The sequence below is a fragment of the Eleutherodactylus coqui genome, chromosome 1 (genome assembly GCF_035609145.1).
Source record: "Eleutherodactylus coqui strain aEleCoq1 chromosome 1, aEleCoq1.hap1, whole genome shotgun sequence".
NCBI lineage: Eukaryota > Metazoa > Chordata > Amphibia > Anura > Eleutherodactylidae > Eleutherodactylus > Eleutherodactylus coqui.
In genome coordinates, this window is record NC_089837.1 from 2898355 (window position 1) to 2926031 (window position 27677).

General features: G+C 54.9%; 1 pseudogene; it reads right to left on the reverse strand.

Annotated features, from left to right (window-relative positions):
- Positions 1-7849, reverse strand: part of LOC136617930 (zinc finger protein 585A-like) — a 29309-nt pseudogene extending 21460 nt beyond the window's left edge.
- Between the last annotated feature and the right edge of the window lie 19828 nt (positions 7850-27677).

The following is a 27677-nucleotide window of genomic DNA, read 5'->3' on the forward strand; positions in this document are numbered from 1 at the left end:
ATAAAGGAGTTACAATTTTTTAAAAGTGGGGTGGAAAAAACAAAAATAGGAGAAAAAAAAGGCTGCGTCATTAATATATTGAACTATTTTTTTCCACAAGCCGAACAAATAAAAAAACTAAAGAATGGACACCAGAAATGCAGGTTTTTGTCCCCCTGGTAATGAAATTATGCTGGTAAACCGTCACCCATCTTTCCATGTTAATCTGCCCCTTTCTGGTCTGGGGAAAGTTGAGTGGATCTAGCTGAAGGTTCAGTGAATTTCCTGCCAAACAGAGCTAATCAATATTCCTTCCAGTGCTGTTCTGCACCGGAGGGGTCTTTGATGTCCTCTTCTTGGGACCAGCAGGGAAGCCCTTTGCTGTGGTGATAACTGCGATCAGACCTTGTGGCAAGGGGTCATACTGTAATTAATGGCGGGGACTATGGGTCATCTGAAGGTCCCAGCCCAACAGCGGTTATATTCTTGGACCTGCGAGGGTCCCACGGATGCAGTTCATTCCCTCTTGCTGTTGTGTGACCCCAATACCCACAGAATCACCTGTAGCATGACATGTCTGGTACCACTTGTAGGTAAGTACATTATATGACACATGGCGGCCATAGCTCCCCTACTGTAGGGCCTCCAGGGGAATATGGCCACATGTTACATTGGGTTTTCTTCCTGCACATACACTCAGCCCTCCCATCAGTGATGTCTAAAGGAAGGACGGCACAGGGGTGACTCAAAGATGCTCTAGGACTAAGGGGAATCCCCTCCCCAAATGGTCGTAGCCAGGAGGGGCATCTAATGCCGGCCAGTCCCCCCATCCACGCACCAGGACGATTGGAAACACCTTCATAGACTGGGATTTCCTATTATTTTCTCCCTTTGTGTTCTATTTTTGCATATTTGTAGCTCCTCCCCTTCTGTAAATATCTCCGTTGATATATATTTGTATCTAAGCACTGTGGCCTTTCTTAGAATAAAGGTTTACACTTCATTAGTCGTCCTTGGATGCTTTAAACGATGCATAACCCTGAAGTGTGTTAGTCGTGTCGGCTGGTGGAGAACGAGGTGGCTGACCTACCTGTCAGAAACAGTTAGTGGTGGCAGCGGGGGGTATCGGGGTGTGCAGGAGGTGGGGGGGGGGGGGGGTCTGAAGGTAAGTCGACCCTCTGGCCGGTCCCTGGGTGCTGTACATCACAGGTAGGTGACTGTCAGACCCACAAACCCCATGATCTGTGACAACCCTGACTCCATAAAAGATGTACCTACCCCGAATAGTGCTGGTAAATACTACAAGCTGCTCCGCAAACACAAGGAACCCTCCGAGCCCAACTGACAAAGACATATAAAAGATTTGGGTCTAAGAACTGAACCCTGGAAAGCAGGTTTTGTTTGAAAAAAGTTATTTTTACTAAGAGGTCAAACAAAACGTTATAAACCTGTTATCACCGTAATCGCAGCGACCGCAGAATAAAGAGCAGCGCACTTTACTGCCCCATAGGGATCACAGAAACAACGGCGCTCCGAGGAGGGACTGAATGTTATAAGGGCTTCACAACACTTCTAATTGCTTCACAACAGCTTTGTCCTTCCTGGTCGCCGCTGGCCAGGTCATGTGACTGCAGCAGCCAATCACTGGCTAGAAGAAGTCCCTACTGTGGCTGCTAATTGGCTGCAACAGTCACATGACCTGGTCAGCAGCAACCAGGAAGAACAAGGCGGGAAACCCCTTTTAATTACCCCCCAGCTCATCATCACCTACCTGCGGGAACGTCCTCCTCCACTTCACTCTTCCACGGGTGATCGCCCCTCATCCTCTCTTCTTCTACCTCCACTTTAATGTCATCTTCACCCTGATGTGTCATATGGGATAATTCAGTACAATATGGCGGAGAGGGGGAAATCTAACCGACTGCCGAAATCTATAACTGCAGGAGGAAAGAGCTCCACCCCCTATATAGAGCAGGACCAGAGAACTCCACCCCCTATATAGAGCAGGACCAGAGCTCCACCCACTATATAGAGCAGGACCAGAGAGCTCCACCCCCTATATAATAATAAGCTTTATTAGTATTGCGCCAACATATTCCGCAGCACTTACAAAGACAGGGGGATACAGAAAGACAAAAGTACAAGAATTACAGAGCCACAGTTACATAGTAATCATTTGATGGAAACAGTAGGGGGGAGGGTCCTGCTCCAACGAACTTAGATGCTACAAACAATGGGGGGGTAAAAAAAAAGATAAAGTGGCTGGAGATGGGCACAGTATGGCGGGGTGGAGATGGGCACGGTATGGCGGGGTGGAGATGGGCACGGTATGGCGAGGTGGAGAGTGAGGAATGCTATACACATAGACAATGGTCAGACATTAAGGCGTGTGACAGCAGAAACAGTGTGACTGCGGGGGCAGTTGATGGTGGCTAGCAGGAATTGCAGTCAGTAGGTCAGGGAGCATGTTATCAGGCAGCGTACAGAGGGGTTTGGTTTAGGGGATGTGGTATGCCTCCTTGAAGAGGTACATTTTAGAGCACGCATGAAGTTTTGTGTGACAGGGATTGCCCGGATAGCCTTTGGTAGTGCGTTCCAGAGGACTGGTGCTACTCTGGAGATGTCTTATAGGCGGGAATGAAAGGTTCGAATTAAAGGGGCGCGCAATCTAGTTGTGTTAGTGGAGGGCACAGGCTAGGTGATGGATTAAGATGAGGGATACAATGTAGAGCGGCGTGGTGCTGCGGATGAGGGATACAATGCAGGGGGCGTGATGCTATGGAGAGCTTTATATAGGAGGGATACAATATAAAGCGCGCGGTGCTATGGAGGGCTTTATAGATGAGGGATACTATGTAGGGCGGGGCGGTGCTGTGGAGGAGGGATTCAAAGTAGGGTGGGGCGGTGCTGTGGAGAGCATTATAGAGGAGGGATACAATATAGAGCGCGCGGTGCTGTGTAGGGCTTTATGGATGAGCGATACAATGTAGGGCGGGGCGGTGCTGCGGATGAGGGATACAATGTAGGGCGACGCTGTGCTATGGAGAGTTTTATATAGGAGAGATACAATATAGAGTGTGCGGTGCTGTGAAGGGTTTTATGGATGAGGGATACAATGTAGGGCGGTGCGGTGCTGCGGATGAGGGATACAATGTAAGGCGGTGCGGTGCTGTGGATGAGGGATACAATGTAGGGCGGTGCGGTGCTATGGATGAGGGATACAATGTAGGGCGGTGCAGTGCTGTGGATGAGGGATACAATATAGGGGGGCGCTGCGCTGTGGATGAGGGATACAATGTAGGGCGGCGTGGTGCTGTGGATGAGGGATACAATGTAGGGGGGCGCTGTGGATGAGGGATACAATGTAGGGCGGCGCGGTGCTGTGCATGAGGGATACAATGTAGGGTGGCGCGGTGCTGTGGATGAGGGATACAATGTAAGGCGGTGCGGTGCTGTGGATGAGGGATACAATGTAAGGCGGTGCGGTGCTATGGATGAGGGATACAATATGGGGTGGCACGGTGCTGTGGATGAGGGATACAATGTAGGGCGGCGCCGTGCTGTGGATGAGGGATACAATGTAGAGCGGCGCAATGCTGTGGATGAGAGATCCAATGTAGAGCGGCGCAATGCTGTGGATGAGGGATACAATGTAGGGCGGTGCGGTGCTATGGATGAGGGATACAATATGGGGTGGCACGGTGCTGTGGATGAGGGATACAATGTAGGGCGGCGCGGTGGATGAGGGATACAATGTGGGGCAGCGCAGTGCTGTGGATGAGGGATACAATGTGGGGCGGCACGGTGCTGTGGATGAGGGATGCAATGTAGGGCGGCACGGTGCTGTGGATGAGAGATACAATGTAGGGCGGCGCGGTGCTGTGGATGAGAGATACAATGTAGGGCGGTGCGGTGCTATGGATGAAGGATACAATGTGGGGCGGTACGGTGCTGTGGATGAGGGATACAATGTAGGGCGGTCCAGTGCGCTGTGGATGAGGGATACAATGTAGGGCGGGGCGGTGCTGTGGATGAGGGATACAATGTAGAGCGGCGCAATGCTGTGGATGAGAGATCCAATGTAGAGCGGCGCGATGCTGTGGATGAGGGATACAATGTAGGGCGGTGCGGTGCTATGGATGAGGGATACAATATGGGGTGGCACGGTGCTGTGGATGAGAGATACAATGTAGGGGGGCGCGATGCTGTGGATGAGGGATACAATGTAGGGCGGTGCGGTGCTATGGATGAGGGATACAATATGGGGTGGCACGGTGCTGTGGATGAGGGATACAATGTAGGGCGGCGCGGTGGATGAGGGATACAATGTGGGGCAGCGCGGTGCTGTGGATGAGGGATACAATGTGGGGCGGCACGGTGCTGTGGATGAGAGATACAATGTAGGGCGGTGCGGTGCTATGGATGAGGGATACAATGTGGGGCGGTACGGTGCTGTGGATGAGGGATACAATGTAGGGCGGTCCAGTGCGCTGTGGATGAGGGATACAATGTAGGGCGGTGCTGTGGATGAGGGATACAATGTAGGGCAGCGCTGTGCTGTGGATGAGAGATAGAATGTAGGGGGGCGCTGTGGATGAGGGATACAATGTAGCGTGACGCGGTGCTGTGAATGGGGGATACAATGTAGGGCAGCGCTGTGCTGTGGATGAGAGATAGAATGTAGGGCGGTGCTGTGGATGAGGGATACAATGTAGGGCAGCGCTGTGCTGTGGATGAGGGATACAATATACGGGGGGCGCTGTGGATGAGGGATACAATGTAGGGCGGCGCGGTGCTGTGGATGAGGGATACAATATAGGGTGGCGCTGCGCTGTGGAGGGCTTTATGGATGATGGTTGTGAGTGTGAATTGTATTCTGTATGTAACGGGCAGCCAGTGCAGTGACCAGCACAGGGCATAGGCGTCCGAGTAGCGGCTGGACAGGAAGATGAGCCTGGCTGCCGCATTCAGGATGGATTGGAGGGGGTAGAGTCTGGTGCAGGGGAGGCCGATCAGCAACGAGTTGTAATAATCGAGCCGGGAGTGGATGAGGGCGACAGGGAGCGGTTTTAGCGTGTCCACAGTGAGAAAAGAGCGGATTCTTGGGATGTTCTTGAGGTGCAGCTGACATGTTCGGGCCAGAGATTGGATGTAGAGGTTAAGGAGAGATCGAAGTCGCATATAACCCCAAGGCAGCGGGTGTGCTGGGAGTTATGGTGCCACACACTGCGATGGAAATGTCAGGATGAGGTCGGTTAGTAGAAGTCAGAAAAAAACTGTAGGTTAGTTTTGTGAGAGGTTCCGTTTTAGGTAGAGAGAGGACATAGTGTAAGAGACAGCAGACAGACAGTCAGTAGCATTCTGGGGGACCGGCGCTGTGATGTCATGGGACGAGGTGTATAACTGGGTGTTGTCAGGGTAGAGGTGGTACCGAAAGCCAAAACTACTGATGGTTTGTCTAATAGGGGCTGTGTAGATGGAGAAGAGGAGGGCGCCGAGGACAGAGCCCTGGGGGACCCCAATAGCAAGGGGAAGAGGGGGGGGCCGAGGACCGAGCCCTGGGGGACCCCAACAGCAAGGGGAAGAGGAGGGGGCCGAGGACAGAGCCCTGGGGGACCCCAATAGCAAGGGGAGGAGGGGGGGGGGGGTTGAGCCAGCAAAGGAGACGCTGAAGGAGCAGTTGGATAGGTAGGAGGAGAACCAGGAGAGAGCAGTGCTCTTTAGGCCGGTGGAACGAAGCATACTGAGGAGGAGTTTGTGGTCAACAGTGTTGAATGCTGCGGAGAGGTCGAGGAGGACCAGTAGGGAGTAATCGTCCCTCAATTTGGCTGTCAGGAGGTCGTTTGATACCCTTATAAGGCCAGTTTCTGTCGAGTGTAAGGGTGGGAGGCCAGACTGTAGGGGGTCGAGGAGAGAGGAACCTCTGAAAAGGTAGCTTACAAGGCAAGAATAAACCAGGCGTTACAATAGTTTGGAGATGAAGGGGAGGTTTGAGATGGGTCGGTAGTTGGCAGCGTCAGTCGTGTCAAGAGTCGGCTTCTTTAGCAGTGGGGATATGATGGCGTGTTTGAATGTAGAGGGAAAGATGCCAGAGGTCAGAGAGAGGTTGAATATAGTGGTGAGATGGGAGATGACTACTGGGGAGAAGGAACGGAGGAGGTGTGAGGGGAGGGGGTCGCTAGCGCAGGTGGTGGGCAAGCAATCTAAAGACTTCTTCCTCTGTTGGTCTGAGTACAGACAGTGAGCAGGAGCTAGATGCAGGGCTGACAAGACTAGGGTCAGGGCTAGTCTGGGATTGGGAAGTTATTTCCTGACGGATGTCATCAATTTTCTTTTTGAAGCAAGCAGCCAGCTCTTCAGCACTGAGATCCATTACCGGGGGCTGCGGTTTAGGGCTGAGAAGGGAGTGAAAAGTATCAAAGAGCCGTTTAGGGTTGTGCGATAATGAGGAGACTAGAGAGGTGAAGTAGACTTGTTTGGCGTGGTGGAGGGCGAGGTTGTAGGTTTTGAGCATGAATTTGAAGTGGAGAAAGTCCGTGGACATTTGTGACTTCCCCCGCAGCTGTTCAGCACATCTAGAGCACCGCCGGATGAAGCGCGTTTGAGGCGTGAGCCAGGGTCTGCATCGGATGGCTCGGGTCATGGGGGTGCCGCTTCATCCAGGGCATGTTTGAGAGCGGTGCTGTTCTGTGCAGCAGCCATATATATACAGGAGAGGAGAGAGATAGAACAGAGAGGACTCTAGGGAGTCAGCAAAGTTTAGGGTGTGAACGGCCTGAAGGTTCCTGTAAGTATGGTAGATAGGTAGGTAGGTCTGAAGAGATACTAGGGAGCTTGACAGGGAAAGAGAGGAGGTTATGATCCGAGAGCGGGAGAGGGGAGTTAGTGAGATGGGAAACAGAGCAGAGACGGAAGAAGACCAAATCCAGAGTACTGCCATCCCTGTGAGTGGGAGAGGCTGTGAGTTGTGAGAGACCAAGGGAGGAGGTGAGCGAAAGAAGCTGAGAGGCAGATGGGGAGATAGGGTCATTAGTGGGGATGTTAAAATCACCTAAGATCAGGGTTGGGATTTCACAGGAGAGGAAGTGGGGGAGCCAGGCAGGAAAGTGGTCCAAAAACAGGCGGGGAGCACCTGGGGGGGGGGGGGGGATGTGCTACAGTGCTAAGCGGAATCTACCTGCTGATCCTCCGGGACATCTGCCTCTGGACGGTACGGGGAATATGGAGGACGGGGACATCTTTCTGGGGGGTTTCTCCTTCCCCCTCCATCTGTGGAGACACACAGTGATGGGAGAATGTAGGTGAACTCTTATCTGCCACCCTCACCTGGTGGTCCCGCGGGTGGGAACCCCTCCAGCATGGCGGCTGCATAAACATCCCACCGACCCTCTACAAACTCCCACTCCTCTTACCTGCTGACCCAGTGGGAGCCCATCTAGCATGGTGGCCGCGTACACATCCCGCCGGCCCTCTACATGCTCCCACTCCTCTCACCTGGTGACCCCGCCTCCAGCATGGCGGCCGCGTACACATCCCTCTACATCCTCCCACTCCTCTTACCTGGTGACCCCGCCTCCAGCATGGCGGCCGCGTACACATCCCTCTACATCCTCCCACTCCTCTTACCTGGTGACCCCGCCTCTAGCATGGTGGCCGCGTACACATCCCTCTACAAACTCCCACTCCTCTTACCTGGTGACCCAGCCTCCAGCATGGCGGCCGCGTACACATCCTGCCGGCCCGCTACATACTCCCACTCCTCTTACCTGGTGACCCCTCCTCCAGCACGGCAGCCGGGTACACATCCCTCTACATACTCCCACTCCTCTTACCTGGTGACCCCGCCTCCAGCATGGGGGCCGCGTACACATCCCTCTACATCCTCCCACTCCTCTTACCTGGTGACCCTGCCTCCAGTATGGCGGCCGCGTACACATCCCTCTACATACTCCCACTCCTCTTACCTGGTGACCCTACCTCCAGCATGGCGGCCTCGTACACATCCCTCTACATACTCCCACTCCTCTTACCTGGTGGCCCCGCCTCCAGCATGGCGGCCCCGTACACATCCCTCTACATGCTCCCACTCCTCTTACCTGGTGACCCCGCCTCCAGCATGGCGGCCCCGTACACATCCCTCTACATCCTCCCACTCCTCTTACCTGGTGACCCCGCCTGCAGCATGGCGGCCCCGTACACATCCCTCTACATACTCCCACTCCTCTTACCTGGTGGCCCCGCCTCCAGCATGGCGGCCCCGTACACATCCCTTTACATCCTCCCACTCCTCTTACCTGGTGACCCCGCCTCCAGCATGGCGGCCCCGTACACATCCCTCTACATCCTCCCACTCCTCTTACCTGGTGACCCCGCCTCCAGCATGGCGGCCCCGTACACATCCCGCCGGCCCTCTACATCCTCCCACTCCTCTTACCTGGTGGCCCCGCCTCCAGCATGGCGGCCGCGTACACATCCCTCTACATCCTCCCACTCCTCTTACCTGGTCACCCCGCCTCCAGCATGGCGGCCGCGTACACATCCCGCCGGCCGTCTACATACTCCCACTCCTCTTACCTGGTGACCCCGCCTCCAGCATGGCGGCCCCGTATACATCCCTCTACATACTCCCACTCCTCTTACCTGGTGACCCCGCCTCCAGCATGGCAGCCCCGTACACATCCCTCTACATACTCCCACCCCTCTCACCTGGTAGCCCCGCCTCCAGCATGGCGGCCCCGTACACATCCCTCTACATACTCCCACTCCTCTTACCTGGTGACCCCGCCTCCATCATGGCGGCCGCGTACACATCCCTCTACATACTCCCACTCCTCTTACCTGGTGACCCCGCCTCCAGCATGGTGGCCGTGTACACATCCCTCTACATCCTCCCACTCCTCTTACCTGGTGACCCTACCTCCAGCATGGTGGCCGTGTACACATCCCTCTACATCCTCCCACTCCTCTTACCTGGTGACCCTACCTCCAGCATGGCGGCCTCGTACACATCCCTCTACATACTCCCACTCCTCTTACCTGGTGACCCCGCCTCCAGCATGGCGGCCGCGTACACATCCCGCCGGTCCTCTACATACTCCCACTCCTCTTACCTGGTGACCCCGCCTCCACCATGGCGGCCGTGTACACATCCCTCTACATCCTCCCACTCCTCTTACCTGGTGACCCCGCCTCCAGCATGGCGGCCGCGTACACATCCCGCCGGCCCTCTACATCCTCCCACTCCTCTTACCTGGTGACCCCGCCTCCAGCATGGCGGCCCCGTACACATCCCGCCGGCCCTCTACATCCTCCCACTCCTCTTACCTGGTGACCCCGCCTCCAGCATGGCGGCCGCATACACATCCCGCCGGCCTTCTACATTCTCCCACTCCTCTTACCTGGTGACCCCGCCTCCAGCATGGCGGCCCCGTACACATCCCTCTACATACTCCCACTCCTCTTACCTGCTGACCCAGTGGGAGCCCATCTAGCATGGTGGCCGCGTACACATCCCGCCGGCCCTCTACATGCTCCCACTCCTCTCACCTGGTGACCCCGCCTCCAGCATGGCGGCCGCGTACACATCCCTCTACATCCTCCCACTCCTCTTACCTGGTGACCCCGCCTCCAGCATGGCGGCCGCGTACACATCCCTCTACATCCTCCCACTCCTCTTACCTGGTGACCCCGCCTCTAGCATGGTGGCCGCGTACACATCCCTCTACAAACTCCCACTCCTCTTACCTGGTGACCCAGCCTCCAGCATGGCGGCCGCGTACACATCCTGCCGGCCCGCTACATACTCCCACTCCTCTTACCTGGTGACCCCTCCTCCAGCACGGCAGCCGGGTACACATCCCTCTACATACTCCCACTCCTCTTACCTGGTGACCCCGCCTCCAGCATGGGGGCCGCGTACACATCCCTCTACATACTCCCACTCCTCTTACCTGGTGACCCTGCCTCCAGTATGGCGGCCGCGTACACATCCCTCTACATACTCCCACTCCTCTTACCTGGTGACCCTACCTCCAGCATGGCGGCCTCGTACACATCCCTCTACATACTCCCACTCCTCTTACCTGGTGGCCCCGCCTCCAGCATGGCGGCCCCGTACACATCCCTCTACATGCTCCCACTCCTCTTACCTGGTGACCCCGCCTCCAGCATGGCGGCCCCGTACACATCCCTCTACATCCTCCCACTCCTCTTACCTGGTGACCCCGCCTGCAGCATGGCGGCCCCGTACACATCCCTCTACATACTCCCACTCCTCTTACCTGGTGGCCCCGCCTCCAGCATGGCGGCCCCGTACACATCCCTCTACATCCTCCCACTCCTCTTACCTGGTGACCCCGCCTCCAGCATGGCGGCCCCGTACACATCCCTCTACATCCTCCCACTCCTCTTACCTGGTGACCCCGCCTCCAGCATGGCGGCCCCGTACACATCCCGCCGGCCCTCTACATCCTCCCACTCCTCTTACCTGGTGGCCCCGCCTCCAGCATGGCGGCCGCGTACACATCCCTCTACATCCTCCCACTCCTCTTACCTGGTCACCCCGCCTCCAGCATGGCGGCCGCGTACACATCCCGCCGGCCGTCTACATACTCCCACTCCTCTTACCTGGTGACCCCGCCTCCAGCATGGCGGCCCCGTATACATCCCTCTACATACTCCCACTCCTCTTACCTGGTGACCCCGCCTCCAGCATGGCAGCCCCGTACACATCCCTCTACATACTCCCACCCCTCTCACCTGGTAGCCCCGCCTCCAGCATGGCGGCCCCGTACACATCCCTCTACATACTCCCACTCCTCTTACCTGGTGACCCCGCCTCCAGCATGGCAGCCCCGTACACATCCCTCTACATACTCCCACCCCTCTCACCTGGTAGCCCCGCCTCCAGCATGGCGGCCCCGTACACATCCCTCTACATACTCCCACTCCTCTTACCTGGTGACCCCGCCTCCAGCATGGCGGCCGCGTACACATCCCGCCGGTCCTCTACATACTCCCACTCCTCTTACCTGGTGACCCCGCCTCCAGCATGGCGGCCGTGTACACATCCCTCTACATCCTCCCACTCCTCTTACCTGGTGACCCCGCCTCCAGCATGGCGGCCGCGTACACATCCCGCCGGCCCTCTACATCCTCCCACTCCTCTTACCTGGTGACCCCGCCTCCAGCATGGCGGCCGCATACACATCCCGCCGGCCTTCTACATTCTCCCACTCCTCTTACCTGGTGACCCCGCCTCCAGCATGGCGGCCCCGTACACATCCCTCTACATACTCCCACTCCTCTTACCTGGTGACCCCGCCTCCAGCATGGCGGCCCCGTACACATCCCTCTACATCCTCCCACTCCTCTTACCTGGTGACCCCGCCTCCAGCATGGCGGCCCCGTACACATCCCTCTACATACTCCCACTCCTATTACGTGGTGACCCCGCCTCCAGCATGGCGGCCGCATACACATCCCGCCGGCCCTCTACATCCTCCCACTCCTCTTACCTGGTGGCCCCGCCTCCAGCATGGCGGCCCCGTACACATCCCGCCGGCCCACTACATACTCCCACTCCTCTTACCTGGTGACCCCGCCTCCAGCATGGCGGCCCCGTACACATCCCTCTACATACTCCCACTCCTCTTACCTGGTGACCCCGCCTCCAGCATGGCGGCCGCGTACACATCCCGCCGGCCCTCTACATCCTCCCACTCCTCTTACCTGCTGACCCCGCCTACAGCATGGCGGCCCCGTACACATCCCTCTACATACTCCCACTCCTCTTACCTGGTGGCCCCGCCTCCAGCATGGCGGCCGCGTACACATCCCGCCGACCCTCTACATACTCCCACTCCTCTTACCTGGTGACCCCGCCTCCAGCATGGCGGCCCCGTACACATCCCGCCGGCCCTCTACATACTCCCACTCCTCTTACCTGGTGGCCCCGCCTCCATCATGGCGGCCCCGTACACATCCCGCCGGCCCTCTACATACTCCCACTCCTCTTACCAGGTGACCCCGCCTCCAGCATGGCGGCCCCGTACACATCCCTCTACATACTCCCACTCCTCTTACCTGGTGACCCCGCCTCCAGCATGGCGGCCGCGTACACATCCCGCCGGCCCTCTACATCCTCCCACTCCTCTTACCTGCTGACCCCGCCTACAGCATGGCGGCCCCGTACACATCCCTCTACATACTCCCACTCCTCTTACCTGGTGGCCCCGCCTCCAGCATGGCGGCCGCGTACACATCCCGCCGACCCTCTACATACTCCCACTCCTCTTACCTGGTGACCCCGCCTCCAGCATGGCGGCCCCGTACACATCCCGCCGGCCCTCTACATACTCCCACCCCTCTTACCTGGTGACCCCGCCTCCAGCATGGCGGCCCCGTACACATCCCTCTACATCCTCCCACTCCTCTTACCTGGTGACCCCGCCTCCAGCATGGCGGCCCCGTACACATCCCCCTACATCCTCCCACTCCTCTTACCTGGTGACCCCGCCTCCAGCATGGCGGCCGCGTACACATCCCGCTGGCCCTCTACATCCTCCCACCCCTCTTACCTGGTGACCCCGCCTCCAGCATGGCGGCCCCGTACACATCCCTCTACATACTCCCACTCCTCTTACCTGGTGGCCCCGCCTCCAGCATGGCGGCCCCGTACACATCCCGCTGGCCCTCTACATACTCCCACTCCTCTTACCTGGTGGCCCCGCCTCCAGCATGGCGGCCCCGTACACATCCCGCTGGCCCTCTACATCCTCCCACCCCTCTTACCTGGTGACCCCGCCTCCAGCATGGCGGCCCTGTACACATCCCTCTACATACTCCCACTCCTCTTACCTGGTGGCCCCGCCTCCAGCATGGCGGCCGTGTACACATCCCTCTACATCCTCCCACTCCTCTTACCTGGTGACCCCGCCTCCAGCATGGCGGCCCCGTACACATCCCTCTACATCCTCCCACCCCTCTTACCTGGTGACCCCGCCTCCAGCATGGCGGCCCCGTACACATCCCGCCGGCCCTCTACATACTCCCACTCCTCTTACCTGGTGACCCCGCCTCCAGCATGGCGGCCCCGTACACATCCCTCTACATCCTCCCACTCCTCTTACCTGGTGGCCCCGCCTCCAGCATGGCGGCCCCGTACACATCCCTCTACATCCTCCCACTCCTCTTACCTGGTGACCCCGCCTCCAGCATGGCGGCCCCGTACACATCCCGCCGGCCCTCTACATCCTCCCACTTTTCTTACCTGGTGACCCCGCCTCCAGCATGGCGGCCCCGTACACATCCCTCTACATCCTCCCACTCCTCTTACCTGGTGACCCCGCCTCCAGCATGGCGGCCCCGTACACATCCCTCTACATACTCCCACTCCTCTTACCTGGTGACCCCGCCTCCAGCATGGCGGCCCCGTACACATCCCTCTACATGCTCCCACTCCTCTTACCTGGTGACCCCGCCTCCAGCATGGCGGCCCCGTACACATCCCGCCGGCCCTCTACATCCTCCCACCCCTCTTACCTGGTGGCCCCGCCTGCAGCATGGCGGCCCCGTACACATCCCGCCGGCCCTCTACATACTCCCACCCCTCTTACCTGGTGACCCCGCCTCCAGCATGGCGGCCCCGTACACATCCCTCTACATCCTCCCACTCCTCTTACCTGGTGACCCCGCCTCCAGCATGGCGGCCCCGTACACATCCCTCTACATACTCCCACTCCCCTTACCTGGTGACCCCGCCTCCAGCATGGCGGCCCCGTACACATCCCGCCGGCCCTCTACATACTCCCACTCCTCTTACCTGGTGGCCCCGCCTCCAGCATGGCGGCCCCGTACACATCCCGCCGGCCCTCTACATACTCCCACCCCTCTTACCTGGTGACCCCGCCTCCAGCATGGCGGCCCCGTACACATCCCGCCGGCCCTCTACATACTCCCACTCCTCTTACCTGGTGACCCCGCCTCCAGCATGGCGGCCCCGTACACATCCCTCTACATACTCCCACCCCTCTTACCTGGTGACCCCGCCTCCAGCATGGCGGCCCCGTACACATCCCTCTACATACTCCCACTCCTCTTACCTGGTGACCCCGCCTCCAGCATGGCGGCCCCGTACACATCCCTCTACATACTCCCACCCCTCTTACCTGGTGGCCCCGCCTCCAGCATGGCGGCCCCGTACACATCCCGCCGGCCCTCTACATACTCCCACTCCTCTTACCTGGTGACCCCGCCTCCAGCATGGCGGCCCCGTACACATCCCTCTACATCCCCCCACTCCTCTTACCTGGTGACCCCGCCTCCAGCATGGCGGCCCCGTACACATCCCGCCGGCCCTCTACATACTCCCACCCCTCTTACCTGGTGGCCCCGCCTCCAGCATGGCGGCCCCGTACACATCCCGCCGGCCCTCTACATACTCCCACTCCTCCATGGAGAAATAGACGGCCACATCCTGACACCTTATAGGAACCTGACAACACAATATCCAGTCATCAGCCAGAGCCCCCCGCTAGAATGTCCCCCCACATTCCCCGCAGTCACCTCTCCTGTCAGCAGCTCCGTCATCTTGTTGGTGAGTTCTAGAAGCTTCTGGATCAGGGAGTGAGGATGGATGATGGGAGTCGCTGTCTTCTTCACTGCTGTGTACTCCTGTGGATGGAGGGAGACGCTCAGGGATGGCACAAATACAAGACAGATGGGAGGAATGGAGGGAAGTTCACCTCTCCGGTCAGCAGGTAGATGATCTCCCAGGTGACGGCTAATATCCTTCCGCTCATCTCCGTGCCGTCCATCGGGGCCTGAGGAGAGAGAGGTCACAGGGTACCGGCTGATAACAGAGAGAACAACCCCGATGTCAGCTTACTCTACTGCTCTATATACATATTCTCTGATATCGGCTGATAACAGAGAGCGCAACCCCCATGTCAGCTTACTGTACTGCTGTATATATATATATCCTCTGATACCGGCTGATAACAGAGAGCGCAACCCCGATGTCAGCCTACTGTACTGCTGTATGTATATATATATATATATATATATATATATATATCCTCTGATACCGGCTGATTACAGGGAACAACCCCCAATGTCAGTTTACCATAGTGCTCTATATATATTTATATATATATCTATATCCTCTGATACCGGCTGATAACAGAGAGAACAGCACACAAGGACCCTCTCTGTATACAGTAGATGATGGTCTTGAGGACCTTTGATGACATCATAGGCATGTGACCAGAATATATATATTGGAGCTCCGCCCCCTGATCACATGGTGGTGATGTCACCCCAGGCCCTGCAGCTCTGGCAGTATATATAGAGCCGGTGTATTTCGGTGTGGTAGGAGGCTGTGTGGTGGTTGTTGGATGTTCTCGCCATTTGCTGCCTTCACTCCTTGCTGTGGAGGAGAGCAGGGCTCAGCCTGATAAATTACTTGCCCCCCCCTGTGTTGTCAGCACAGCGGAGCACAACTGCCCTAGTAATGGTTGGAGCATGGCTCGGTGTCCCCTGGTTTGTCTTCCTGGACTGGGCGTTGTCATGGCTCGGTGCCCACTGGCTGGTCCTCCTGGACTGTGGGACGTTGTGGCTCAGTGCCCCCTGGGTGGTCCTCCTGGACTGGGGGTCGTCTTGGCTTAGTGCCCCCTGGGTGGTCCTCCTGGACTGGGGGTCGTCATGGCTTAGTGCCCCCTGGGTGGTCCTCCTGGACTGGGGGTCGTCGTGGCTTAGTGCCCCCTGGGTGGTCCTCCTGGACTGGGGGTCGTCGTGGCTTAGTGCCCCCTGGGTGGTCCTCCTGGACTTGGGGTCGTCGTGGCTTAGTGCCCCCTGGGTGGTCCTCCTGGACTTGGGGTCGTCGTGGCTTAGTGCCCCCTGGGTGGTCCTCCTGGACTTGGGGTCGTCGTGGCTTAGTGCCCCCTGGGTGGTCCTCCTGGACTTGGGGTCGTCGTGGCTCAGTGCCCCCTGGGTGGTCCTCCTGGACTGCGGGACGTTGTGGCTCAGTGCCCCCTGGGTGGTCCTCCTGGACTGGGGGTCGTCGTGGCTTAGTGCCCCCTGGGTGGTCCTCCTGGACTGGGGGTCGTCGTGGCTTAGTGCCCCCTGGGTGGTCCTCCTGGACTGGGGGTCGTCGTGGCTTAGTGCCCCCTGGGTGGTCCTCCTGGACTGGGGGTCGTCGTGGCTTAGTGCCCCCTGGGTGGTCCTCCTGGACTGGGGGTCGTCGTGGCTTAGTGCCCCCTGGGTGGTCCTCCTGGACTGGGGGTCGTCATGGCTTAGTGCCCCCTGGGTGGTCCTCCTGGACTGGGGGTCGTCATGGCTTAGTGCCCCCTGGGTGGTCCTCCTGGACTGGGGGTCGTCATGGCTTAGTGCCCCCTGGGTGGTCCTCCTGGACTGGGGGTCGTCATGGCTTAGTGCCCCCTGGGTGGTCCTCCTGGACTGGGGGTCGTCATGGCTTAGTGTCCCCTGGGTGGTCCTCCTGGACTGGGGGTCGTCATGGCTTAGTGTCCCCTGGGTGGTCCTCCTGGACTGGGGGTCGTCATGGCTTAGTGTCCCCTGGGTGGTCCTCCTGGACTGGGGGTCGTCATGGCTTAGTGTCCCCTGGTTCGTCTTCCTGGACTGCGGATCATAAAGACTTATCCCTCCTGGACAAAGTCTACATGTGGAGGTCACAGATTAGGGGACAGCTCTGTATCCGAATCATACCCCCTATGGGGATTGCAGTGGGCTACCTAATAACCATCTACAACATAAGCCGGTAGGTGGTCAGGCCGGAGCGTAGGATGTCCTGCTCTTGGACCACACGTTGTCTGGAGTCTGAGATGACATGGTAGTAGCCATGCCACCTCTGTGTCACCACATGGCGGTCTGTCATAAACCGTAAGCCCTGAGCACTCTACAACAGAGGTGTGGATACTTGTCCGAGGCCCAATGGTGACCCTCATGTAATGTCTATGGGCACGGCTAACAGGATGGCTTATTCCTTAAACCACTAGAACGCCTGGTTTACTCCCACATTATAAGCTTTCTCTCAGAAACACTTGGCAGAAACTGCCCTGACTAACGTGACAAGCGAACTCCTGACGGACAAATCGAGGGGCGATTACTCCCTACTGATCCTCCTCGACCCCTCTGCAGCATTTGACACCGTCCACCATGACCTCCTCCTCAGTATGCTTCGCTCCATCGGCCTGAAGGACACTGCTCTCTCCTGGTTCTCCTCCTACCTCTCTGACCACTCATTCAGCGTCTCCTTTGCTGGCTCTACCTCCCCTCCTCTTCCCCTTGCTATTGGGGTCCCCCAGGGCTCGGTCCTCATCCCCCTTCCCTCCTCTTCCGCTTGCTGTTGGGGTCCCCTAGGGCTTGGTCCTCTGCCTCCTCCCCTCCTCTTCCCCTTGCCGTTAGGGTCCCCCAGAGCTCGGTCCTTGGTCCCCTAGGGCTTGGTCCTCTGCCTCCTCCCCTCCTCTTCCCCTTGCCGTTAGGGTCCCCCAGAGCTCGGTCCTTGGTCCCCCAGGGCTCAGTCCTTGGCCCCCTCCCCTACTTTTCCCCTTGCTGTTGCGGTCCCTCAGGGCTCGGTTTTCTCTGGACAGACCATCAGGAGATTTGGCCTCCAACACCACCTCTACGCTCACGACACCCAGTTATAAACCTCCTCCCATGACATCACATCGCCGGTCCTCCAGAACGCCACTGACTGTCTGTCTGCTGTCTCTAACACTCTCTCTACCTAAAACTAAACCTTTCAAAAACTGACCTCTTGGAGTTTCCACCCTCTACTAACCGACTATATGGCCTAATTAGACTATTGTCTATGTGTATAGTATCCCTCACTCACGCTCTCACATCTCCGGACCCTGTACCTTGTGTATCACTCCATTATCTGTACTATGTTAGCAGGACCCTCACCCCTCCTGTTTCCATCATTTGATTACTTTACGTAACCGTGGTCTTGTTTTTATTTCCCCTGACTTGTAACATAGTATGTAAGGCCGAATGAAGACAATGTCCATCTAGTTCAGCCTGTCTATCCTCCTGTGTTGTTGATCCAGAGGAAGGCAAAAAACCCCAAGAGGCAGGAGCCAATTAGGCCTTTTGGGGAAAAAATTCCTTCCCGACTCCCTAATGGCAATCAGACTGTTCCCTGGACCAACCCCTAATAGTTCCTACCTGCCTGTATACCCGGATTAACAATTAACCTAATATTTATATCCTGTAATATCCTTCCTCTCCAGAAAGACATCAAGCCCCTCTTAAACTCCTCTATGGATCCTGCCATCACCACGTCCTCAGGCAGAGAGTTCCACAGTCTCACTGCTCTTACAGTAAAGAACCCCCTTCTGTCTTGGTGATGAAACCTGCTTTCTTCTAGACGTAGCGGATGTCCTCTTGTTACCGTCGAACTCCTGGGTATAAACAGATCCTGGCAGAGATCCTTGTATTGTCCCCTCATGGATTTATACAGAGTTATTTGGTCGCCCCTTAGCCGTCTGTTTTCCGGGGTGAATAATCCCAGTTTTGGTGCCTCTCTGGGTATTCCAGTCCCTTCATTCCATGTATTAGTTTAGTTGCCCTTCTTTGTACCCCCTCCAGCACTGTAACATCTTTCCTGAGCACCGGTGACCAGAACTGTACGCAGTATTCCATGTGAGGCCTGACAAGTGCCTTATATAGTGGGGGGATAATGTTCTCACCCCTATACCTGTTTTACTGCACCCCAAGACTTTATTAGCTTTTGTAGCAGCTGACTGGCATTGGTTACTCCAGTTTAGTCTACAGCCCACTAGTACCCCCAGGTCTTTACCCTAGCTGTACCCCATTTAGTGTATATTGGTGACATCCGTTTCTCCTGCCCATGTGCATAGTCTTACATTTATCTATATTGACCTCCATTTCCCATCCCCCCCTCCCCCAAGCCCCCGGCTTATCCAGGTCCGTTTGTAGCTGCGCATTGTCCGCCGTTGTATTGGTTATATTGTATAATTCTGTATCATCTACAAATATTGATATTTTGCTGTGCAGCCCCTCTATCAGGTCATTGATAAATATATTGAACAGAATGGGGCCTAGTACTGAGCCCTGTGGCCCCCACTAGTGACGGGGGCCCAATCAGAGTATGAACCATTTATTACCACCCTCTGCTTTCTATCTCTGAGCCAGTTCTTTACCCAGATACACACGTTTTCCCCCAATCCGAGCTTCTCATTTTGTATATTAGCTAGAGATGAGCGAGCACCAAAATGCTCGGGTGCTCGTTACTCGAGTCGAACTTCCCGTGATGCTCGAGGGTTCGTTTCGAGTAACGAACCCCATTGAAGTCAATGGGCGACCCGAACATTTTTGTATATCGCCGATGCTCGCTAAGGTTTTCATGTGTGAAAATCGGGGCAATTCAAGAAAGTGATGGGAATGACACAGCAACGGATAGGGCAGGCGAGGGGCTACATGTTGGGCTGCATCTCAAGTTCACAGGTCCCACTATTAAGCCACAATAGCGGCAAGAGTGGCCCCCCCCCTCCCCAACAACTTTTACTTCTGAAAAGCCCTCATTAGCATGGCATACCTTTGCTAAGCACCACACTACCTCCAACAAAGCACAATCACTGCCTGCATGACACTCCGCTGCCACTTCTCCGGGGTTACATGCTGCCCAACCCCCCCCCCTCCCCCCCACAGCGCACACCAAAGTGTCCCTGCGCAGCCTTCAGCTGCCCTCATGCCACACCACCCTCATGTCTATTTAGAAGTGCGTCTGCCATGACGAGAAACCGCAGGCACACACTGCAGAGGGTTGGCACGGCTAGGCAGCGACCCTCTTTAAAAGGGGCGGGGCGATAGCCCACAATGCTGTACAGAAGCAATGAGAAATAGAATCCTGTGCCACCGCCATCAGGAGCTGCACACGTGGGCATAGCAATGGGGAACCTATGTGCCACACATTATTCATTCTGTCAAGGTGTCTGCATGCCCCAGTCAGACCGGGGTTTTTAATTCATAGACACAGGCAGGTACAACTCCCTATTGTGAAGTCCCTGTGGACCCACAGCATGGGTGGCTCCCTGGAACCCACCGGCGGTACATAGAAATATCCCATTGCAGTGCCCAACACAGCTGAGGTAGGTAGTAATGTCGTGCTTAATGCAGGTGGGCTTCGGCCCACACTGCATGCCCCAGTCTGACTGGGGTTCTTTACAAGTGGACACATGTAGGTTACACTCCCTGTGGACCCACAGCATGGGTGGTTCCCTGGAACCCACCGGCGGTACACAAAAATATCCCATTGCATTGCTCAACACAGCGGATGTAACGTCAGCTGTAATGCAGGTGGGCTAAAAATTAATTTGATTACACTGTAGGCGAGGGCCCACAAAAATTGCTGTATCAACAGTACTAATGTACATCCCAAAAATTGGCCATGCCCAACCAAGATGGCAGGTGAAACCCATTAATCGCCTTGGTTAATGTGGCTTAAGTGGTAACTAGGCCTGGAGGCAGCCCAGTGTAACGAAAAATTGGTTCAAGTTAAAGTTTCAACGCTTTTAAGAGCATTGAAACATATAAAAATTGTTTAGAAAAATTATGAGTGAGCCTTGTGGCCCTAAGAAAAATTGCCCGTTCAGCGTGATTACGTGAGGTTTCAGGAGGAGGAGCAGGAGGAGGAGGAGGAGGAATATTAGACACAGATTGATGAAGCAGAAAGGTCCCCGTTTTGGATGGTGATAGAGAACGATGCTTCCATCCGCGGGTGCAGCCTACGTATTGCTTACGTATCGCTGCTGTCCGCTGGTGGAGAAGAGAAGTCTGGGGAAATCCAGCCTTTGTTCATCTTGATGAGTGTAAGCCTGTCGGCACTGTCGGTTGACAGGTGGGTACGCTTATCTGTGATGATTCCCCCAGCCATACTAAACACCCTCTCTGACAAGACGCTAGCCTCAGGACAAGCAAGCACCTCCAGGGCATACAGCGCGAGTTCAGGCCACGTGTCGAGCTTCGACACCCAGTAGTTGTAGGGAGCAGAGGCGTCACGGAGGACGGTCGTGCGATCGGCTACGTACTCCCTCACCATCCTTTTACAGTGCTCCCGCCGACTCAGCCGTGACTGGGGAGTGGTGACACAGTCTTGCTGGGGAGCCAGAAAGCTGTCAAAGGCCTTAGAGAGTGTTCCCCTGCCTGTGCTGTACATGCTGCCTGATCTCCGCGCCTCCCCTGCTACCTGGCCCTCGGAACTGCGCCTTCTGCCACTAGCGCTGTCGGATGGGAAGTTTACCATCAGCTTGTCCGCCAGGGTCCTGTGGTATAGCAACACTCTCGAACCCCTTTCCTCTTCGGGTATGAGAGTGGAAAGGCTCTCCTTATACCGTGGGTCGAGCAGTGTGTACACCCAGTAATCCGTAGTGGCCAGAATGCGTGTAACGCGAGGGTCACGAGAAAGGCATCCTAACATGAAGTCAGCCATGTGTGCCAGGGTACCTGTACGCAACACATGGCTGTCTTCACTAGGAAGATCACTTTCAGGATCCTCCTCCTCCTCCTCCTCCTCCTCTTCCTCCTCCTCAGGCCATACACGCTGAAAGGATGACAGCCCAGCAGCATGTGTACCCTCACCAGTGGGCCAAGCTGTCTCTTCCCCCTCCTCCTCATGCTCCTCCTCCTCCTCCTCAACACGCTGAGATATAGACATGATGGTGCTCTGACTATCCAGCGACATACTGTCTTCCCCCGGCTCTGTTTCCGAGCGCAAAGCGTCTGCCTTTATGCTTTGCAGGGAACTTCTCAAGATGCATAGCAGAGGAATGGTGACGCTAATGATTGCAGCATCGCCGCTCACCACCTGGGTAGACTGCTCAAAGTTTCCAAGGACCTGGCAGATGGCTGCCAACCAGGGCCACTCTTCTGTAAAGAATTGAGGAGGCTGACTCCCACTGCGCCGCCCATGTTGGAGTTGGTATTCCACTATAGCTCTACGCTGCTCATAGAGCCTGGCCAACATGTGGAGCGTAGAGTTCCACTGTGTGGGCACGTCGCACAGCAGTCGGTGCACTGGCAGATTAAACCTATGTTGCAGTGTCCGCAGGGTGGCAGCGTGCGTGTGGGATTTGCAGAAATGTGCGCAGAGCTGGCGCACCTTTCCGAGCAGGTATGACAAGTGGGGGTAGCTTTTCAGAAAGCGCTGAACCACCAAATTAAACACATGGGCCAGGCATGGCACGTGCGTGAGGCTGCCGAGCTGCAGAGCCGCCACCAGGTTACGGCCGTTGTCACACACGACCATGCCCGGTTGGAGGCTCAGCGGCGCAAGCCAGTGGTCGGTCTGCTCTGTCAGACCCTGCAGCAGTTCATGGGCCGTGTGCCTCTTCTCTCCTAAGCTGAGTAGTTTCAGCACGGCCTGCTGACGCTTGCCCACCGCTGTGCTGCCGCGCCGCGTGACACCGACTGCTGGCGACATGCTGCTGCTAACACATCTTGATTGCGAGACAGAGGTTGCGTTGGAGGAGGAGGAGGAGGAAGGTGCTTTAGTGGAGGAAGCATACACCGCCGCAGATACCACCACCGAGCTGTGGCCCGCAATTCGGGGGGTGGGTAGGACGTGAGCGGTCCCAGGCTCTGACTCTGTCCCAGCCTCCACTAAATTCACCCAATGTGCCGTCAGGGAGATATAGTGGCCCTGCCCGCCTGTGCTTGTCCACGTGTCCGTTGTTAAGTGGACCTTGGCAGTAACCGCGTTGGTGAGGGCGCGTACAATGTTGCGGGAGACGTGGTCGTGCAGGCCTGGGACGGCACATCGGGAAAAGTAGTGGCGACTGGGAACCGAGTAGCGCGGGGCCGCCGCCGCCATCATGCTTTTGAAAGCCTCCATTTCCACAAGCCTATACGGCAGCATCTCTAGGCTGATCAATTTGGCAATGTGCACGTTTAACGCTTGAGCGTGCGGGTGCGTGGCGGCGTACTTGCGCTTGCGCTTAAACAGTGGCGCTAGCGACGTCTGGACGCTGCGCTGAGAGACATTGCTGGATGGGGCCGAGGACAGCGGAGGTGAGGGTGTGGGTGCAGGCCAGGAGACGGTAGTGCCTGTGTCCTCAGAGGGGGGTTGGATCTCAGTGGCAGGTTGGGGCACAGGGGGAGAGGCAGCGGTGCAAACCGGAGGCAGTGAACGGCCTTCGTCCCACCTTGTGGGGTGCTTGGCCATCATATGCCTGCGCATGCTGGTGGTGGTGCCTCCCCAGCTGATCTTGGCGCGACAAAGGTTGCACACCACTGTTCGTCGGTCGTCAGGCGTCTCTGTGAAAAACTGCCACACCGTAGAGCACCTTGACCTGTGCAGGGTGGCATGGCGCGAGGGGGCGCTTTAGGAAACAGTTGGTGGATTATTCGGTCTGGCCCTGCCTCTACCCCTGGCCACCGCACTGGCTCGGCCTGTGCCCACACCCTCACTTGGCCCTCCGCGTCCTCGGCCGCGTCCACATCCTCTAGGCCTACCCCTACCCCTCAGCATGCTGTATTACCAGTGATTTGATTTCCCAGGCAGGAAAGAAATTGGCGCAAGCCTGCAGTAAACCGTAGCTGGTTGCGTCTGATTTTTGTACGTTGTCCACGCAGCACACACGTACACGGAGACCTTAGGACTGACACAGGCTGGCCAAATATAATTTTTTGTCCTTTTTAGCAAAGGGAAGGCCCCACTGCGTATATTCAATGAACAATAACTGTGTTGTGGCCCTGCCTACACAATTCTGTCCCTGTAGTATCAATGGAGGGTGGAATGCTCTGCAGAGGCGATTTTTAGAAAAAAAAAAATATGCAACACTGCTAACAGCAGCCAGCACAGTACTGCACACGCTTCAATTTGGCCCTAGAAAGGACCGTTGAGGTTCTTGAAGGCTACACTCACTCCTAACACTCTCCCTGCCTATACACCACTTCTGTCCCTAATGCCGGGTGCAATGCTCTGCACTGCCGATTTTGAGGAAAAAAATAAACACTGCTAGCAGCAGCCTGGACAGTACTGCAGACAGGTAGATGTGGCCCTGAGAAGGACCGTTGGGGTTCTTGAAGCCTACACTGACTCCTAACGCTCTCCCTACAGCAGCACCAGCACAATAGTACTTTCCCTCAGCTAACTCACAAGGCATCTGTGGCGAGCCGCGGGAGGGGCCGATTTTTATACTCGGGTGACATCTGATCTTTCCAGCCACTCACAGCAGGGGGGTGGTATAGGGCTTGAACGTCACTGGAGGAAGTTGTAATGCCTTCCCTGTCTTTCAATTGGCCAGAAAAGCGCGCTAACGTCTCAGAGAGGAAACTGAAAGTAACCAGAACACCGCATGGTACTCGTTACGAGTAACGAGCATCCCGAACACCCTAATATTCGCACGAATATCAAGCTCGGACGAGTACGTTCGCTCATCTCTAATATTAGCCTATTATGTGGCACGGTGTCAGATGCTTTAGAGAAGTCCAGATATACGAGATCAATAGACTCTCCCAGGTCCAGCCTAGAGCTTACTTCATGGTAGAAGCTGATCAGATGGTCTGACATGAGCGATCCTTCATGAACCCGTGCTGGTGAGTATCTCTCATATCGTAAACTTGTTATTACATTAACACCGAGCCATTGGGGGTCCCGATATTTGTACGAAGAATTCTTGATCAAAAGAAAATACATTTTGACATAACAGGAATTCAATAGCTAAAACAATGAATTCTTTCCCATTATTTCCCAAATCCCTGTACTCTGCTAAATGATGGCTAATTGCTTTTATAGCGATGTGGTGAGGGATGCTTGCATATAGATGAACTACATCACATGGAACCCAAAAGCAGTTCTTATTCCATTTCCTATTCTGCAGTTGCTGGATTACTGAATGGCTATCCAATAACAAACCCGGTATCCTTCTTGCCTGGGGCTGCAGGGATAGTCATGGCTGCATATATAGAGATTGGGTTTGTTGCTATTAGATGGCTATTAGAGATGAGCGAACGTACTCGGTAAGGCCGATTTCGCAATCGAGCACCGCGATTTTCGAGTACTTCACTACTCGGGTGAAAAGTACTCGGGTGCGCTGTGGGTGAGCGGGGGGTAGCAGCGGGGAACAGGGGGGAGCCCTCTCCCTCTCCCCCCCCCACTCCCCACTGCAACCCCCCGCTCACCCACAGCGCACCCGAGTACTTTTCACCCGAGTAGTGAAGTACTCGAAAATCGCGGTGCTCGATTGTGAAATCGGCCTTACCGAGTACGTTCGCTCATCTCTAATGGCTATATAACTGTATAATTATTGTATATATAAAGCAGCCGTACGTCACTCTGGGGGTAGTTACAGTAGATATTACATTAATACGTACACATTTATAGATATGTAACACCATCACTACTAAAAATATAGTTTTCTCTATATAGAACGAATAATGATTGCAAATGAAAACTGAATGTGTTACTGTGACAAGAAGTTTAGGATGTGAAGGATACTAAAAGCTGAATGCATAGCATAACATATGTGTATCTAGAAGTATTCCCCTTCCTCATATCTTTGGGGTCCGGATGTTTCTTCCCTATTCGGATTTAGTCATTATTGATATTCCATTATTAATATCTGGCAGTAGGTTCATTATTTACCCTTTATGTATGGTGATTAGCGCCATTGATACTCGATGAAAGGTTGTGCCTTTATCTGGTCGCTTCTATAGGAGTGAGGAGCCCATAACTTAGGCTCACGTTCATATAAGATTAAGGGTTAACTAACAGGTGTAAATCTAATGAGCTCACTTCTTAATGAAGGCAGTAGTATGATGTAAATGAGGTGATTAAGATCGGGGTTAGATGGAAACGCCTCCGCGGGACACATGTAGTTGCTCTGTTATTATGAATAAAAGCAGAAGAAGTTTTACCTTAATCATCCAAGCTCCGCCCATTTATTCTGGTCTACATTGAAGAACTGCCAGGATCAAGCGGTATAGGATGAAAGGTTATATTTTCTGCCGGAGAGGATACGGACGGTCCAATAGACGGGAGCTGTTATACCTGTCCCATAGGTGAGAAATACTTTCTTTGGTTATCAATGCGATTCAAGCTTAACTGATTGTAGTTACTAACCAGCACACAATGGTTAGATTACCTTACAGCCGCCCAGGGCGGTATATGCCAGGATGTTGTGTACTTTGTCACACTTGGGTATTCTCAGGCATCAGATACCTGACTACAACGTAGAGCAGAAAGAGAATCCTGTCAGCTAGATGAAACCTGTGAGAGACCCCCACACTGCTGAATAATAGTGAAGTAATAGCTCTGGGAGCCTCACTAGTGGGGTCTGGGGAAAATAACTAATGGCAGGGTAAGAAATGGTATAGCATGTCATATGCAAGAGCCTATTAGCGCAATTTTCACTATTCGATATACTGAGGGTGCCATATTAGATTTGATTAATCTACAGGCCCGGAGACCCTCCCAATGAACACACATCTACATTGTGTACACCAAAAGGGATCTAACTTTTATTTAGGCAGGTAAAAGTTTATATTGGGTTTCAAATGAGGAAGTTAGGTAATTTAGGATACAGCTACATTATTTTGTGTGCTGATAGGTCATTCTCAGAGGAAGGTATTTGTGAGGTAGCTGTGAGATCATTCACCGGGGAGGAGCTTCCATTGAGCATGCTCTATTCGTTCTTGACTTGTGGTCCGAAGGAAATACTTCCTGTTTCTCTCCAGCCAGCCATTTCCTGTCCTTTTACACAAAGACATTGCTTTTGCCATGCAATTGTAACTCGATCCCTAGAGATGTCTTCTGCTAGTCAAAACTGGTTTTGGACACAATATACTGCTCCTTCAATTCTTGGGGATGTGGAGGGGGGGGGGGGGTGATGTTGCCTTCCCCCATCTTAACATCTTCACAGCTAACAACAGAAAATACACAAAATGGCGAACATCTCATAGTCATTCTCGCACAAGCCCATAACGCTACCTCACAGGCTCTTGTCTTACTACTGTTCGGTGTATGAGGTCCTCAGAAAGCTGCTCTACAGAACAGCCCTACAATTGATATGAAAATGCTAGTACAGACACTCGGGTAACATAAGAACCAGGGATGGTTTAACTGGCTCTTCAGCTCCTGGTTCAGTGCATCCTGGCTTTGTCAACTCTTGTATTTTGTTGTGTAGTAGTAAGATGTATATTTCTTTGCAATTGCATTCGCTGCGTACCTAATGAGCTTGTGTAATAGTGGGTTCACGGGTCCACAACCACACAAAGGATCACAACTCATGTTACAGGAAATCCATAACTAAAATTATTTCATCAGGCTTCCTCATGCCATATCTATACCCATATCCGGAGCACATGAGTCTCCTACCCTCAGACCCAGGGTTAGAATAGAGCCTCCATATGGTATGGGACAAGGCCACCCTACATGGGTGTAACCAGGTGGATAATGGATAATTCTGCAGATCGTCTATCTTCCTAGAGTTAGGTAAGACAACATGTTCCTTAGTGTTTAGCCCAAGTTTCCAGAATGAGAATGCTGATCATGCTAACTGTGGAATGATGTGACATGAGGAAACAGTCGCAAAAGGGGGGATTTGTGAGAGAAACTTTAATTACTTAGTTCCTCCATCCTGTGATCTACTTCATCTTGTATTTCTTACTTGAGAAGTAAAGGAAATTGAGAAGCTCACCTGTTCTTAGGAACCTGCACT